Here is a 5,728-nt window from a genome sequence, read left to right on the forward strand (position 1 = left end):
GCTGGGCCCGTGAGCCATGGCCGCTGAGCCTGCGCGTCCGGAGCCTGTGCTCCGCAACGGGAGAGGCCACAACAGTGAGAGACCCGCGTAACACAAAAAAAAAAAAAAAAAAAAAAAAATACAAGGTGTCAAAGCAAGGAAAGTATGCTTCCACTTTTGCCGAGTGGGGAGAAGAATCTACACACATTTGCCTACATGTGCACAAAATATATCTTTGGAAAGATGAGTAAGAAACCACTAACATATTTGGCCTTGACAAAAACTGCAGGGACAAGAAATAGAGGAGATTTTCATTCTATATCCCATCAAACATTTCAAATTCTGAATCAGGTGAATGTAGTTTCTATCCAAACATAATTATAATAAACCAACAGATAAAGGCGGATGACTCCCCATCTCTCTCTCACTAGAATTTAAATCCGACGAAGGCAGAGATTTTTGTCTGTTTTTTCACTACTATACATCCCCACCGCCTAGTCCACAGCTAGTACTTGAAAAATACTTGCTGAATGAACGAAGGACTCCCTAACCTCTCCACTGAATTCCAGACGTGTATATCCAATTGCCTGCTTCTCAACTCCACATGAACATCTAACAGGTCCTATGTAATATGTCCCCTCCAACCCTATCCCCATATAACAACCTGCTTCCCTCACTTCTTCCCCATCTCAATACGTGGCATCACCATGCCCCAGGTGATGCCCCAAACCCAGGAGTCACCCCTGTCCCAACCAACTGCATTCCCATCCAATCATGCCAACTCACTACTTTTAACTATAAAATATATCTCAAAATCTTTTCTACTTGACTCCAGTCACTACTCAAATTTGCCACAGCCTTCTCACTGGTAACCCTGCTATTCTTCTCTTATCCAATCTCCTTCACAGTCGGGTTGTAAACCAGACCATATCACTCCCAGCTTCACAAAAAGGGAATAGCTTTTCAATGTACTTTAAGAATAAAAGCCAAACAAACTCCTTTGGATAACAGACCTCACATGACCAGACCCCTGGCTACCACCACCTAACCTCTTCTCTCTCACGAGGGTCCCAGCCCACCTTCACTGAGTTTCTTTCAATTTGCCGAACCCAAGCTTGAAACCACCTCTAGGGATTTCCATTTACTGTTCCCTCAGACAGGAACACTCTTCCCTCAGACTTCCAAAGGCTAAATCCTTCCCACTTTTCAGATATCAGGTCAAAAGTCACCTCAGACAGGTCTTTCCTGACCACAGCATCTGAAGCAGTCTGTCCCAGTCACTGCCACAACTCCCTACTTTACTTCCTTTATAGCACTTATGATTCTCTGAAATTGCTTTTATTTCTTAATTACTTTCTGACTTTCCCTTACCTCCCAGAATTGAAGCTCCGGGAAAGCAGAAATTTCATGTTGGTTGTATCCCTAATGCTTCCAGTAAATGCTTGGCATACGAATCAGGTGCTTAATAAATATTGAACTGTTAGACAAGGCAAAACTGACTTTAAAGAAGGTCCACAGCATTTCATTTAGTGACAGACTGGTGAAGATAAAAAACACGAATAAACTAGCTTTCCACATAAAACACTGAAAAAATCACCAAAGGGTGGAGAGTGAAGTAAGAGTACTTCAGATCCATGTAAACGTTCAAAGTCATAGAAAAGGTATTTTTCACATACTTTGTGCATGCACACTATAGAGATGTTCCCCCAACTTATAAACAGCATCTTGGGGGGGGGGAGATTAACTCAAAACACTGTGTACATCTGCTATTTCATCTCTGACTCTTTTGGAAGGGTCTTCCAAACACTATATTTGGGCCAAAGAGGCAAAATATAAACAATTTGTTCAACTGTCTGTCTTGGAAAGAACTGTGAGATTGTAAAAAGGAGGGAGCAGTCTTTTGAGTGTTTTTAAATGCCTATTACATAGTCAGTAGTAAATGAGAACTAAGTGATTATTTCCCATACCTTACTATGAGTGAAGATTTGGGACAGGTCTAGCTCAAAGATGCTTACACTGTAAAGTCAAACAGTCTGTAGCGAATGTTAATAGTTTTTACCACATTGTCAAAATTTTAACTTCCAAGGTACTGTCCTTCAACTGGTAATAGTAATCCCTGGGGAAAGGAGAGGATTTAACGACAACAGCCTGCAACTCGCAAATGTTTTATGTATATGCACGTATTTGCGGGGTGATGGGGATTGGTGCAGACTCCCTGGTGTGTAACTAAGTGCTCTTAAGAGAGTCTAAGGATCTAATTTCACCAGACCCTAAGTGGTGAGACAGGTCTAGCACGCACATAGGACACTACTCCCCAGAGCTATCAATCTTCGCTGTCTGCGGAAACAAAAGTGAAAACACTCGTAGTAATGATATAAGAGACTGATGCCGCTCCCCCCCCCGCCCCCAGCAAACACACAGAGCTCTGTGCCCGCGTGAGGACGTAAATAAGCAGAGAACACGCACTCGCACCTTCCCTCCCTAGGAGGAAAATGAGGCCGAGGGAGGGGCGGCCAAGACCGGCTTGGGAGGCCCACGATGCAGTCCGGGGGCGGCCGGGCTCCGGGGCTGGCGCTCCTGGAGCCGGGGTCACCCACAGGACACCCGGTCCCCAGCCGCCCCTCCATCCCTCCCCTCCCCCTCCGTGCCCCCAACTCCTCTCCCGGCCCCAGCCCCGCCACCCACTAACCGGGAAGGGAAGTTTCCCGGTGCCCGCAGCCGGCTCCGGGCCTTCAGCGGGTTACCTGCTGCAGAGGCGGGACGCGGGGCAGGGGCCAGGGGTGGGAGACAGCCCGAGGGCTCGCAGGACGAAGCCCGGCGAGGAGGGTGGGCGGCGGCGGCTGTCAGCTCCGTCCCTGCTCACCGCGCTGCCATTACTGCGCGCAGGCGCCTCCCCGCCGGCCGCCGCCACCGCCGAGAAGGGGGGGGGGCGGGCCGGGGCCGCGGCCGGGAGCTCACCTGCCGCCGCGGGAACACGGCAGAGGTCACGGATGGGACGGCGCGGTGGGAAGCGGAGAGGGGAGAAGGGCGGGCAGTCTATGCGAGCTGTGAAACAACTGTCCTCCGATGCCCGGCTTTCCCGACACGCCCTCGGGGCTCCTCTTCCGCGGCCTCCGACCCCCCCTGCGCCGGCGATGGTAGAGTCCGCATACGGCGAGTGCCTAGGGCCGCTCTTGTGCGATCGCGGAAGGCCGCGGGACCCGTGCTCCGAGCGGCTGCGAGCGGCACCCGGTGCCCACGAGCCCTCGCTGTTCGCTGAGCTGGGGACCGGGGACCCCAAGTTAGGGACTGCTGATAACAATGTGTCAGAAAAGTGGTCTCAACACAAGGATTTATCCCTTGAGTTCTTTCAGAACTATGTGAACATTCTGATACACCACCATCTCCTCGCCACCTACTTCTATGGGCTTTTCAAAAGATCAATATGTATTAGCAAAATTAGTTTCCTCGGACATATTCCTTTTGTAGTAGGTTTTTATCTGTAGCCATTCTGAGACATAAGTGTGTATTTTCAGTAGAGGCCCGTCTCTTCACAGCCGTGACCCCAACTCCCCGCCTCCCCGCACCTGTCAGTCCAAGGGTTTCCTCGCATACAATTTCTAAGGGTGATGTTGACAAAAATGCAAACGCACCCATCACCTCCTAGTACACACAACACCGCAGGGAACAAAAGCCTGGCTTTATTCCTTATCAGCCTTTCGTATCTACAAGATCTCAGAAGTCAGAGTCTATAGTCTTCTTTGTGCGTTCTGAGCAAGGCTTTCCCTTCCAACACTTTTCTTCAAACTATTTGGACCAGTCCTTTAAGGCCCACTTAAAATCCTGTCTCCCGACCTGATAAGTCCCACCGGTCTTTCTCCTCTTCTAATCTACCTCTCGCTGCACTTGAAGTCCGCAGCCCTTCTTTTAAGAAAGTTATTATTATATGCTAAATTCAATTCCATTATATGACCTGTTTTCTCACATGTTCTCCTTCTAATTCGGCAATTCTAAGTGTGATCCCCAGACCTCTGGAACTCTCCAAGAGTTTTTTAGGGGTCACAATGTTAAAAACAATCTTCGTTGTAAATGACATGTTCTTTGTCTTTTTTTCTGGGTTCACATAACACAGCTGACATCGCCTCAGCAGGAGTCAAGAGGGTGGCACAGGGAATTCCCTGGCGGTCCCACGGTTAGGACTCGGCGCTTTCACTACCGTGGGCCTGCGTTCGATTCCCGGTGGAGGAACTAAGATTCCCCCCAAGCCCGGCGGCGGGACGAGAAAAAAAAAAGAGGGTAGTACAAAACTATCCCGCTGGCCGTTGCATTGCTCCCATACTCTCCCAGTTTGTTTTTGTTTTTTTAATTTAGGAATATCCTGGATGAAGTAGTAAAAAATATGAGTTTTTTAAAGTTCAATCCTGAATGCACGTCTTTCTAACATTGTGAGGGAAAAAACGTGAAGCACACACGCACTCTTGCTGTGTACAAAAGTAGCAATGGTCGTCTTGAAGAAAAACACTTGAGCGGCTGACTTGGGAGCTGAACTAGCTGTTTTTCATGGAGTGCCATTTTTCCTTGAAAGAACAGTTGACAGAAAAACTAATGTTACTCTGACTTGGACATTGACACATTTCTCCAAAATGAATAAAGTGAGCCTAACACTTCAAGCAAAACAACTGACAGTATTTGTTGCCAATGATAAAATGTAGCTTCCCAGTGAAATTTGGAAAATTTATGTCAACACTGTCAATGGAAATAATCAATAAACAATCTATAATCAGAATAGAAAAGAGTTTTCCAGCCAAACTGAGAAATATAGTCCGGGAGAAACAGCTTCCAGAAGCACCTGAATTGTGTTCCTCCAGGCTCAAAAATGGGGGAAGCTGATATGGGCAAAACCCACAAAGTTACCTAAGTTGTTTGTGAAGACTTAGGATTGGAACTAGCAAAAAGTAAGGATGCTTGTTAGGTAAGAATTGGTTGGGGTCCAAAACGGTTGCAGAGTTCAAAGGGGAGACCTTGACACCATAAGGTTGCAGCTGTCAGCTGCTAGAAGATATTGTTTTGAGAACTGCTGGTGGTGTCCTTGATTCAGAAAATTCACGTTCTCAGTGCTGCAATAATATGTCTGAAACCATATCCACGATGGCAACCTGGCTCCATTTTGAATGCCTGAACCACAATTACTCCATTTTGATTTTTTTAATGCATTCTTTTCTTTAATGGATACAGTTCAGAAAATTCAGGTTCTTGGTGACACAGAACATGTCTGAAACCACATCCACAATGGCCACCCAGCTCCATCCTGAATGCCTGAACCACAGTTACTCCATTTTGATTTTTTTAATGCATTCTTTTCTTTAATGGTTAAAGCAGATGTACAATGTATGTTTGACTGGTCATAAGACAGGCTGTTCTTTTTTTTTTTTACGATTGAAATCTGAGTTTATTTTTTTTAAATATGCATGGCAAAAATACCATACAAGTAGAAATGACAAATTGTACATATACATTTCATTTTTCTTTTGAATTTTATTTATTTTTTTATAAAGCAGGTTCTTATTAGTTATCCATTTTATACATATTAGTCTATACATGTCAATCCCAGTCTCCCAATTCATCCCACCACCACCCCACCCCTTTTCCCCCTTGGTGTCCATGTTTGTTCTCTACATCTGTGTCTCTATTTCTGCCCTGCAAACCGGTTCATCTGTACCATTTTTCTAGGATCCACATATATGCGTTAATATACGATATTTGTTTTTCT

The 5,728-nt window shown here is 46.2% G+C and overlaps 1 protein-coding gene across 4 annotated transcripts in view; it reads right to left on the minus strand.

Moving 5' to 3' along the window:
• The window catches only part of CUL2 (cullin 2), a 125,315-nt gene that overhangs the window by 90,621 nt on the left and 28,966 nt on the right, over positions 1 to 5,728 (minus strand). Inside the window, exon 1 of one of the 4 annotated variants that reach the window (XM_024129622.3) lies at positions 2,938 to 3,080. The exons of 1 other annotated variant lie outside the window; for it this stretch is intronic. The gene's annotated coding sequence lies outside the window, so the exon portion shown is untranslated. Of the gene's footprint in view, positions 1 to 2,668; positions 2,872 to 2,937; positions 3,081 to 5,728 lie in introns of those variants that run through there. 2 more of the 4 variants (XM_024129624.3, XM_024129623.3) reach the window with 2 other exon arrangements.

This window comes from Physeter macrocephalus, chromosome 11 (genome assembly GCF_002837175.3).
Source record: "Physeter macrocephalus isolate SW-GA chromosome 11, ASM283717v5, whole genome shotgun sequence".
In the NCBI taxonomy this organism is placed as follows: domain Eukaryota; kingdom Metazoa; phylum Chordata; class Mammalia; order Artiodactyla; family Physeteridae; genus Physeter; species Physeter macrocephalus.